At 36.9% G+C, this 11,897-nt stretch overlaps 1 long non-coding RNA gene and 1 other non-coding gene across 3 annotated transcripts; one reads left to right on the forward strand and one right to left on the reverse strand.

Annotated features, from left to right (window-relative positions):
• The first annotated feature begins 436 nt into the window (after nt 1–436).
• LOC145630645 (uncharacterized) lies at nt 437–5,154 on the forward strand. Of its 2 annotated transcripts, XR_014112156.1 has the most exons (6): nt 437–584; nt 698–822; nt 3,284–3,359; nt 4,162–4,217; nt 4,308–4,417; nt 4,501–5,154. It is a non-coding gene; the product is annotated as an uncharacterized LOC145630645 (long non-coding RNA). The 2 variants fall into 2 exon arrangements; XR_014112157.1 differs by lacking the exons at nt 437–584; nt 698–822 and having other exon boundaries at nt 2,742–3,359.
• A 2,767-nt stretch (nt 5,155–7,921) lies between these two features.
• LOC145633556 (small nucleolar RNA R71) lies at nt 7,922–8,028 on the reverse strand. Its single transcript, XR_014112868.1, has one exon. It is a non-coding gene; the product is annotated as a small nucleolar RNA R71 (small nucleolar RNA).
• Nucleotides 8,029–11,897: the final 3,869 nt, after the last annotated feature.

Consider the following 11,897-nt stretch of genomic DNA (forward strand, 5'->3'; position numbering starts at 1 on the left):
ACACGGGTCATTTCACTTCGAGTCGAGTCAACCTCGAGTCAATCACAGCGAGTAACATTGAGTCATGTCAAGTCAATGAGTCAAGCAACACTAAGTCTTAGATCAACCCTAAAGAAAGATAAGCAAAGTCCTATAGTCAAAGATGTAAATGAAGGTGCATCCCAGCAAGCGAGGACATTCCCTAATTTTTTTTCGAAAAAATCCGGGAATATAATACAGGAGATTCCTCCACTACTACAAAACCCATTGATTTTCAACGCTATGCCTTCGACGCTGTCAATAGGGCGTCAGTGGAAAATTTTATTCCCGCGTTTTCTCGACGCTTTTCAGCGTCTTACTTATTGTTGACTCCAAAAAGCGTCCAGAATATAAATCATGTGATAAGCACATGTGCTCTAGCTTGCGAACAGAAACAAAATTGGGGAAAAACAACAAAACCGTTCATCTTTTACCCTCCAATAATTAAACCCTAGCCTTTCAATCATTTCTCTCTCAATTCATCTCTCCAAAATCACAAACCAGTAACAAATTAAATTGAAAGATGCTCTTTGATTTCTTCATGATTGGTATTCTAATTTTTTCCGGTATTATCTCCTTTCTCTTTGGATTTTGAAATTAAGGGTTTTTGTTTTAATGCTTTTTTTCGATTTTGATTTCGATTTTTTTTCTGATATATTATTCTTAATTTATCATGGAGGAAGAAGAGATGAAGTAAGATGTGATTTTGAAGTCTCTTTGACAACAAATGCTATGAAAAATATACATTCGAATGTTCACACAGTAGCCCACAGTTCGCTGAGCTCATCTCGCCTTTACTTTCGAGTAATTTCTCGCATCTAACTTACTTCTTGTATATTTTTTCTATTAGTTGAGTTTGTAATTTTTTTGAATTTTGTTCATTTTGGTTTAAGTTTGTTTGTTTTGGTGAATTAAGAATTTTGTTGTTAATTGAATTTATAAAATTTAGACCTAGAACCCATGGTGCCCATGGTGTCAAATTTTGTCTTCAGGTACAGGTCTCACCTCCAGTCCTTGCATTTGATAATACCCACACAATTTTGATAGGTAAGTCCAACTCTCTGTAGTTGGGACCATAACTAGACCCTATTGAAATGTTACTGATTCTATCTTTTCTTTGCCAAGTAGTAAATTATAGCAGGAACAAATTAGTTAATTGATTAGATTGTTTTACTGTCTCCAGACTGCCCATTGAATATATCTTATTTTCGCTTTATGTGTTGTATATTAGTTAAGTTAGAGGATATTAGTGGTGACATTGAGAATGGGTAGTCTTGTGATTGAAATTTGAGTGCTTTTGTACATGTAATGATTTGTATAATTGAGTCTTTTTGTATAAGAAGCAGCTGATGTTGATATTAGTTGTACTATATACGTAGATATACTGATCTTGTGGTCACATGTAATTATTACTTACTAGTGTGTTAGGCTGGTTAGATGTGTAATTTAATGTATACTAGTTTAGGATAAGTAAGGCTAGCTTGTCTCTTATCATTTCTCCTAACATGTATTAAACTTTTAATGCTCTTTTTGATAGTGGTTTTTAGCTTTTACTTGTATTAGTGGTCTTATAGAGTTAAACATAATATTAGTGTTATTTTTTATTTTAATCTACTTCATATAATAAGATATTCACATAGAAAGTTAGTACCTTGATTGCAACTCACGACATTTGAGTCGATCACATTCTTAGTTTTTAAGAAGGTATGATATTAATCAATAAGGCTTCCGATCTTGTGAGCTTGGAGTATGGATCCTAGATATTCTAGCATTTAACTTCCTTTTTAATTTCGATCTCCATATCTCTCATGTCGGGTTGTATCTTTTTCTTAAGGTGTTTCTAATTAATTGATTTTCATAACTAGTATACATAGTTGGAGTTTATTTTTATTTGGGTTTAATAAGTACTTCCTCTACTTTTAATTAGTACTTGCTCTACTCCTTTTTAGTATATTTCTATTCAATTTTGAGAGCTTACCCACTATGATAAACATAAGCTCTAAACTGAAATTTTTATTTTGTTACAGAACTTAGGCATATACACTTACTTTGTCAAAGGTAAGAATACTCTTTGTCTATCTCTTATGGAAACAACTCTTTTCCCTGCATATATGTTTTTATTAGAACTCAACTAGATGTGACAAGCTGATAGTGCTTATTGAAGTGGATGTGCGCTTCTGTAGCAAATAAATTGATCCCTATATTCTATTTTTATCTAGATTCATATGCAATTTGGGTAAACATTGAAATGAATTTTGGCTATAATTTGTAGCAAGACTACAAATATTACTTAGTTAGATGCTGCTGAAATTTCGAAAAGAAAGGATGTACATGTGCTGGTTTTATAGCTTTGTTCTTTTAAAGCTTCTTTTAAAATTTCATACAAAAATAACTTGCATGATAAGTGTGGCTATATATTCATATATAGGTGCATAATTATAGCATTATCTTCAAATATACCCTCATGGTAATATCTCTCATACTAGACTCTTCTAATTTAATATTTTTTTTGGTCGTATCCTTGCTTGTATTGATCTTCATCTGTATCTTGTCCACTGAGGACTGGGAGCATAACTCTGCAAGAATGAATGAACTAATTATTACTTAGATGATTAATTTTATTACTTGGATGATTAATTTGGTTCAAGTACATGTTTGCTTCTATGCTCTAGTAAATATTAATTTTGTCCAATTGTGCCTCACTGTCATTGTTAGTCTTTGGTCTGATTTTGGAGGCATAACTTAGGTTCTATAGTATTTGGCAGAGCATTTATGTGTCGGTTCCTTGGTTTTCTGTAGATCTTGTTTACATCTGTGTGATTTTGGGTTTAGATAGTGTTTAATCGGCTGAGTTGGTGCAGATTGGTAGTTTTTGATTCTTGATTTGCTTTATTACTTTTAGTTTTCGCTTTCTTTACATGAATTAAGGTTTGTTATTAACCCTAAACTCATTTTTTTTGTTTGAATCAAAGTCTAATTAATCAAATCTGGTATTTGAAAATGGCTATCTAAATTTAAATATTAATTAATAAGGTTCAAAATCGATCTCTTGCTCTGAATTTACTATTGGATTTGCATGTCTCTTGACTTCCTTCTATCTTCTTTCAAGTATTTTTTTTTTTTTCTGATTTCTTAAAATTTCTCTTTTGTATCACTATTCACTAATGTCTTTTAAGAAGTTTGAGTCTTTATATGTGGGGTGGACTATCATGAGGAGCCTATATGAATGATCTTACATTCTAATCCAGTAATTTCATTTACCCAGAAACCAATAGTTCCTGCGAAGCTGTATCGAAAAGTGTGACTCTCTGCTTGTAGGACTTTCGAGCTACTCAAAAGAGGTAAACTACCTTTATCGATATCCTCTAGGTCATTTGGCTTCTGGTACTACTCAATATAGAATTGCAATTATATTATTTCAACTTTAGGTGGTTTCTGTGTTTATCAGGGTATTCCTGTTATTGTTGTCAGTGTGGGGCATAGTACATATGACAAAGCATCTGTAAGACAAAGTATCATTCCCTTGTTCTTTCCCATCTTGTAATACTCTGTAACTTAATTTCTATGTCTAGAGGGAATAGCCTGAAGCGAGAGAGAGCTTCTCGATAGAGGTAGCCATAATCCAAGTTAAAAACTGGTAGGGAAAACCCCCCTTCAACAAGAACGACAGTTGTCTTAGAGTGCCTCTCACACACCTTATGGCGGCGATGGTATTACTGGCTCAGGTCTTAGCTCCTTCACGTGTCAGAACTCAATCCTGTAATATATATGTGAATAGTACTTATAAATGTAATTGAGATTCTTTTGCTGCTGTATCAATCTACAGATGTCATTGCTTTAGATGGTAGACCTTTTTGGCTCAGAATGTTACACTCATCTATACTACAGTATTTTATTACGTATATCAATATGTCTTCAGTCCTGTCTGTAATTAGTTTTTACTATACATGCTTTTACGTCTAAACTGATGTCACATCGACAATATAGTTGTTTCTTTATCAGTCATACATTGCAAAATATATTGTGGTGTTGTTGTGAAGCACATATGATTGTTGTCCATGCATTTTCTAGACTCTTCCTACTGTGAATCATTACCCAGTACTTATATTAACTGTTGACTTGTTTACAATGTGTTGGTGACAGATAAGAGAGAAGAATGAAATATTGTATCCGAAAAAAGACAATTGGTTCTCTTCCTGGTTGGTGCTTGTAACCCGAGCAAAAAAGATTTCTTATTATCTCAGTCTTGCTTGAGACTAACTAGACTTCGTTGTTTGTGGAATGTGCAGGAATTGATGTGGGGTATCAATTAAATTCTCGAGCAGAGATGACTGCGGATGGATTTCATAGTCATTGGCTGAATAAGATTGATTATATTGGACAATCTAAAGGCAAAAAGGTAAAGTTTTTCAGTATTAGTTGAGATGAGATTAATTTGATGGATAGATTGGTCATAATTTTATTGCTTCTGTTCATTTGCAGATGCTGACTGTAATAACAACTATCGACGACTTGAATTATCCAGAGAATACTGATACTTATTACATCATTAATGTACCATATATATATTTTAAGCATGTTGGAAGGTTTACCTCTTATTTAATTCTTTCCACTTAAAGTAGATGCTATCAAAGTTGATCCACCTCTAATAATTTGTTTTTGGTATTTAATTGTTTTTTGTGATTGGAGGTTGCCATCTTCTGGTGCGATCAGAATAAATTCTGATGCTAATATGGATGCGGAAAACCAGATTGGGTTGGGCGTGGTGTTAAGGGATGATGCAGGGTGCATTGTGGCTGCGGCTGTTAGAAGGTTGAAGGCTCGCTGGGGTGTTGAACAAGCTGAGGTGGCAGCGGCTAGAATGGGTGTGTAGATGGAAAAACAGCTGGGACATGAGAGAATTGTGCTATTTAAAGATTTCAATTAGTGATTCTGATTTTGTTCCACTACAACTAGTCATGAATAAAGCATAAGTTGGAATTGTACTTGTTGGAATATATTTATATGTAATAATTAAAAAAAACCCATTACTATGAGATATTGTACATATGCTATAATATATTTATATGTAATAAAAAAAAAATTTAGCATAAACTAGTTGTACATTTTTTTTTTGTAATATTAGTATATTAGGAATAATTATAAGTGAATGAAATATTTTATTTTTGTATTCTAGACATTTAAAAAAAAAAAAAAAATTGGACAAGAAAAAGTGTCCCCAAATTAGAAAATATGGACAGGAAAAAGCGTTGCCAAAATGTTAAATAGCAAATGTATGAAAATTTGGACATAGAAAAGCGTCACCAATTTTAAGATTCTTGACGTGAAAAAGTGTCGCCGAAGTTAAGAAAGTGCGCCAATTGTGGCAAATTGCGACGCTTCGTATAAAAATTTAGACACAATAAAGCGTCGAAATTTGAGACGCTTTTTTGTGTCTAGTAAAATTTTCGACTCACGTTTTTTCGACGCTTTTTAGAAGCGTCGAGAAAGATTTTTGCGACGCTTTTATGTGTCGAAAAAAGGCTGAAAAGCGTCTTAAAAGCACGCTTTTTGTAGTAGTGCTCCAAGATGAGAGGAGTTTGAGAAAAATTACATGGATCAGTAAATTAGAGATGAAGAGCTTTAATTTACAAAAGATTTGAGCGGATTTGGTTGAAAGCAAACGACCAAGCTCAAAGTTTGGAGCAAAACCAAGCAATAGTGGCAGTAAGAGCAGAATAGGGAAGACCAGACTCCAGCGCTAGACTGATGTGTCTATTTTATATAGTATTTTACCCCGGTCCCTTGGTCATAATTAGTAGTGTTTTTGGCTCTTTAGAGCCACTTTTATTACTAATTGGTGTTTTCTAGTGTTTTCGTAGATTTGGTTGACTTTTGCAGGGATTTACACTTTTGGAGTATTTTCCCGAGATATTATAGAGAAATCACGAGCACTGGAGGAACACGACCAGATTTAATAGCCCAGGGTCGGTTAGAGCCATCAAACCGGTGATTAAGGGCTCGGTATATGTAATACCGGGGCATTTGGACCGAGTATTCAAGACCCGAAGAGGAAACCCAGATTGGCCCGAAGAATTGGAGCCAAATCGTAGTCCAAATAGTGGCCCAAGAGATCCGCCCGGCCAAAAAGGTTGGTGCCTAGAGGCGCGCCCGGCCGGGCGAGAGAAGCAACGGTCGGCGCCCGATGACACGCCCGGCTGGGCGCAAGACACGTATTTGAGGAGCAAAAAGGCGCGCCCGATCGGGCGGTGCCTCACCCGATCGGGCGCGTGGTATTGTTAGGAGACGATTAACGTCTTTTAAGTTTGTTTTAGTTTAGGATTTGTACGAAGTATAAATACTCCTCCGTAAAACGATTTTATGATCTCTACTCACTCTCTTCTTTACTCTCTTAATTATTATTCTTAGATTTTCTCTCTCTACTTTGTTTTTAGATTAGTTTCTTTCTCTTATACTTTGTTCATTATTTGATTCTTAATTCGAGATTTATTTTGGTAACTATTTCTCTTCTCTTAATCTTAGTTGTTTATTTTATTCCTTTGATCATGTCTTGTTTTATTGCTTTGAGTAGTTTAGCTTTTATTATGTGTGAGTAGTTCTATTTCTAGGGTTTATGGGGATCCATAAATAATGTGAAGGGGTAATTTATTGTTGTTAATTGTCAATGCTAGATTAATTTTCTATTGATTGAATTAATGCTCTGTGACTAGATTAGGCCTAATCTTTTATGCATGAGTTTGACAATATTGATTCGAGATTTGACAGATGAGAATTGATGTTTTGGTCTAGTTTCAATAGGCAGGTTAATTTATAAATGGTTAAGTCGAGATTCGAAAGATGAGATTTAATACCGGTAAATAAATTGTGTGATTATAATACGTAGCGAAAGCCCTTTATAATCTGATTAATGTATGCATTGATGAATGATTATTATATTCTACCCTGGAATATTATTTATTGGTGAACCTATGCCCTAGATCTTTTTATATATTATTTTCTCCTTACTCTCAATCTTCGTAGTTTAGTTTCATATTCAAATTCACATATTGGTTACTTCATAATCTAGATTATATTAGTTAATTAGGAATAGAAAGACTCGTTTCTCTATGGATTCGACCCTACTTTCCTATCTACATTATTTAGAGGATTTAGGAATTACTTTTGATTTGGGGATACGACTTTACCCTGTCAAAATTTGGCGTCGTTGCTGGGTAAACGGTTTTTTTTTTATTTTTATTTTTTTTTATTTCTAATTATTTTTGTAGTCTAGGTTATTTCTTTTTGTCTCAAAGAACGTTAGTTCTTTGAGGCAAATCTCATATTTGCTTTTATTTTTTTTTTGTTTATGCCCAGGTGTTCCAGATCAGGGTACATCCCATTCGATCCCGAGATCAAACGATCCTTCCGTAGACAGAAAAATCTTTACAAGCAAATCCTGGCGGACTCTGGTAATAATAATAATCACCACGATCCTCCAATTGGTTCTAGCGATTCAGAGGTATCATCAAATCCAAAATCAGAGATGACGTCTCCAAAGAAGCTTAGTGATTACTCACAACCCAAGCTTACGGATTTTCCACATCTCACTCCCACTCCGGCTCTTGATGGGGTACAATTTGAAATTAAACCCCAATTTATAACAATGATAGAGAGGAACCAATTTAGTGGAGCTAAGGGTGAAGACCCAAATCTTCACATTGCCGACTATTGTCAATATTGCAATACCATCAGGCAAGCCGGGGTCACACAAAACTAAATCAGGGAGATTCTCTTTCCTTTCTCTTTAACTGGAAAAGCTAAATTGTGGTTTAATGGTTTAAATAGAACTGCACTTGGTATAACTGACTGGGAAACTCTTGTTTTGAATTTTTATAACAAGTATTATCCTACAGAGAGAACAGCCGTACTACGGAGTGCAGTTCAGAACTTTGCCCAAGAAGCCGATGGATCTTTATATGAGGCTTGGGAGAGGTTCAAGGACTTACAAAGAGAATGCCCCCACCATAATTTGGCACAATGGCAGTTAATCCAAGCCTTTTACAATGGCATTGGAAATTCGTCTAGAATAATTTTAGATTCTGCAGATAGTGGGAGATTTATGAATCTTAATGTTGATGATGCAGGTCAGGTTATTGAAGATATGGCGATACATAATTCCCAATTTGGGAATCCTAGAGGATTTTCTAACAAGGGGAAGCATAGTGTTGACTCTGTATCCTTTTTGCCAGCTCAATTGACCTCTATCTGCCAAAAATTAGATAATCTTAGCACTTCCAATATAGTTAATGTTTCTGCAGTTAATAACAATGCTAATGAGGCTTTCTGTGAAAATTGTGGAATTATAGGTCATTGGGAATAAGATTGTAGGAGTTCCGCGAAGCAAGTTAATGCCTTTCAAGCTTATAGGCAGAATAACCCATACTCCAACACCTACAATCCTGGGTATCGGAATCATCCGTACCTTTCCTACCGGAGTACTAATGTTCAAAATCAACCACAACAAGAACCACAGGCGCCACAACAACAACAGCAGAAATATTACCATCCCAATGCTGGCAGAAGAACTAACCACAACAATCCTCTTCATCTTCCGACCCTGCTTTGGCAGAAATTAGAACGATGCTGGTCAATATGCAGAAGCACATGGAGAGTAGAGATGCGCAGATTGATTCAATTCTAACACATAATAAAATCGTAGATAGTCAAATTGCGCAACTTTCCGCTACTCTACAAGCCCGCCAACAGGGAGCTCTGCCTGCACGGCTGACCAGGCCTACGGATCAAGCCTATGTAATTACTCTAAGGAGTGGTTCAAACTATGAAGGGCCCCCTACGCCTAGAGTTGATGAACCTATTTTATTAAATAATGCTAATCTTGATTCCGTTAAACCAAACAATGTAGCTAATAGCCCTGCAGGGGTAAAGCATAGTACTAATATATCTAATTCTACATTGCAGGGTACGACTCCAGAGAAGGTGGCCACTCTAGATAAGAGAAATAATGCTCCAAAGCCAGTTATCAAACTTCCATTCCCCAATCGTCACTTGAAGGCAAACTTTGATAAGCAGTTTGGTAAGTTCCTGGAGATGGTAAAAGATTTGAAGGTAACAGTTCCCTTCACCGAATTAATCACACAAATTCCTTCATAAGCAAAATTTATGAAAGAAATATTGACAAGAAAAAGGTCTATTAGTGAGGTAGAGACAGTAGCTTTCACTGCAGAGTGTAGTGTCGTACTTCAAAATAAATCTCCACCTAAATTAAAAGATCTGGGTAGTTTTTCTATCCCTTGTCATATAGGCAATCTAATGATTGATAATGCATTGTGTGATTTGGGTGCTAGCGTTAGTGTTACGCCTTTATCTGTGTGTTCCAAGTTGAATATGGGTAAATTAAAATCTACTAATATTACTCTACAAATGGCCGACTGTTCTTTCAAATACCCCTTAGGTGTTTTAGAAGATGTCCATGTAAGAGTAGGTAAATTTTATATACCCGTTGATTTTTTTGTTCTTGATATGGCTGAGGATATGCAAACCCCAATTATTTTGGGTAGACCATTCCTCAACACTGCAGGAGCAATCATAGATATGAGAAGTGGCAAGTTAACACGATCAGTAGGGGACGATGAAATTATTTTTAATCTTAATACCCCTAAAAGCCCCATGACAGAGGAGAAATGCTTTAGTGTTAATGTGGTTTATAATTATTCTAACAAGCCCTTAGCTCTTGAAAAAGATCACTTGGAGGCGGTATCTTGTGTTGCATCCCTTTTAGATGAGATAGACAAATGGCAGAAGGAAGTTGATGCAATAGAAAGAGCCCTCTACACTGTTGGTCTTGGTTTTAAGGACGAAAAGGTGGAATCAAATAAGCAAGTTGTGCAATTTGAGCCTACGATAAGTGTTCCGGCAGATCGAGTTGCGGGTGTTAAATGCAATGACAATTTGAAGCAACCCTCGATCAAAAAAGGATCTTTAGTGCGTAGCATTGAAGAGCCCCCAATCCAAGTCAAGGAGGATCCACCAGAAAAGGTGAATTGGCGTCCCACAAGGTATGTCAGGAAGTCGCGTCGTAGCCTAAACAACACTCGACCAGGTGAGAAACCACCCGATCAAGCGTTAGGCCAAGGGTCCTAATTCTTGTACTTTGTAAGAAGGTCGTGCGGGACCTAGATAAACCAGCGCTTTGCGGGAGGCAACCTGTATTTTTAAGGCTTTTTAGACTAGCTTTTATTTCTTTTTCTTATGAGAGGAGAGATGAGGGAATTTAATAAGTTTTATGAGTTTTTGTATAGTTTTGAAGGAAAAGAGTTAGCCAAAAATTGAAGAAAGCAAGAAAACAAGTAAAATCGTCGATTAGCCTCGGGCCCGACCGGGTGAAGCTCGCCCGACCGGGCGCGAGATCTAGGTTTAAAAATTGAGTATTTTCGCCCGACCAAGCGATGGGCGCCCGACCGGGCGCAAATCTTGTCGTATACGGACATATTTGTCCGCCCGATCGGGCGAATCACGCCTGAACGGGCGCGAGAAGAGACGCAAAATATTCCATCAGATCGCCCGATCGGGCGAAGGGCGCCCGACCGGGCGCGAAAGTTGAAGGAAATTCAGACATTAGATCGCCCGACCGGGCGACATACCGCCCGAACGGTCGCGAGAACAACACAAAGAAAATATCCAGATCGCCTGACTGGGCGACAGACCGCCTGACCGGGCGCGAGGGGCATCCGCCTCTTCTTCTTCTTTCTTTTCTTCATCTTCCTTCATTTCTTCTTACCTTCATAACTTTCTCTCTCTAAAACTCAAATTCTCTTTACCTTCTCTCTATGATTTCTTCTCCAATTCTCACCCAAATCCAAAACTTTTTACATATTATTACTCCTCTCTTCCTCCTCTACATTTCTATATAAAAATTTTCGAATTTCTTTCAAATTAATTTCATACCCATTTCTACCATGGCTTCAAAGAGGGTTCGGTCTATTTTCGGTAGGAGTTCTAGTTCGAGGGAGGAATATGATCCTGATTTGCAACTCCCGTACTGGCCGACGATCCGTATCGCTAGCCAAGAACAAAAGGAGCGGCTAGAACACCTAGTCGGGCGCGAGGTAATTCCTTCACGGTGGTTACACCGCCCTACTTTAGAATCGTTTGGTTTGTATGATTTTGTGAAACGGTTTTTTAATGACATAGGCATGAGAAAATTTGTTGATATGCACTATCCTACATACCGAGAATTAACTTGTGAATTCTTGTCTACTTTAAATGTTGTAAATAGTAGAAATGGGCCGAATTTTATTTTTAGGTTGAACAATAGGAATATTAGTTTAACTTATGTAGAATTTTGTAAATTGTTTGAATTAAATTCTGAGTTACCTCACCAATGACATGTTGACTATAAAATGGGTGACATTTATTTTTCTCTCACTCCTTTGCCTACTCCCGACCCCCAACATGCTAGTACCAAACCTATTCATCACCCTATCCCAAAAATCTGGCAAAGATTTGCGGGTTTGTGTTTTTTAGGTAGGATTGAGCCCCACAACGCCCAAACTAACGAGCTAGCTGTTATAGATCACTATGTGTATGGGTTTGGGAAATTGAACATAGGTAGGTATATTATTCACCATCTTAGCAGACATGCCACGACCAGTACCACATCTCGCACCCCCATCCGTATAAGAGGCCTTATCACTCGAATAACAGTGAAAAAGGTCGGTTTTGTAGTGGATGGACCCCACCAACTGACCAACTGTGGACCAGATACCTATATGACTGCTAGGTATTTTGAGGAGTTCGGGTGGGTTCGATCGAATAGTGAGCAGACACCCTTTTGGTGTATTAGGACTGGGACCGAGCAGCCTTTGCCCTTCTTTCCCCTA

This window comes from Chenopodium album, chromosome 5, assembly GCF_948465745.1.
Source record: "Chenopodium album chromosome 5, dcCheAlbu1.1, whole genome shotgun sequence".
NCBI lineage: Eukaryota > Viridiplantae > Streptophyta > Magnoliopsida > Caryophyllales > Amaranthaceae > Chenopodium > Chenopodium album.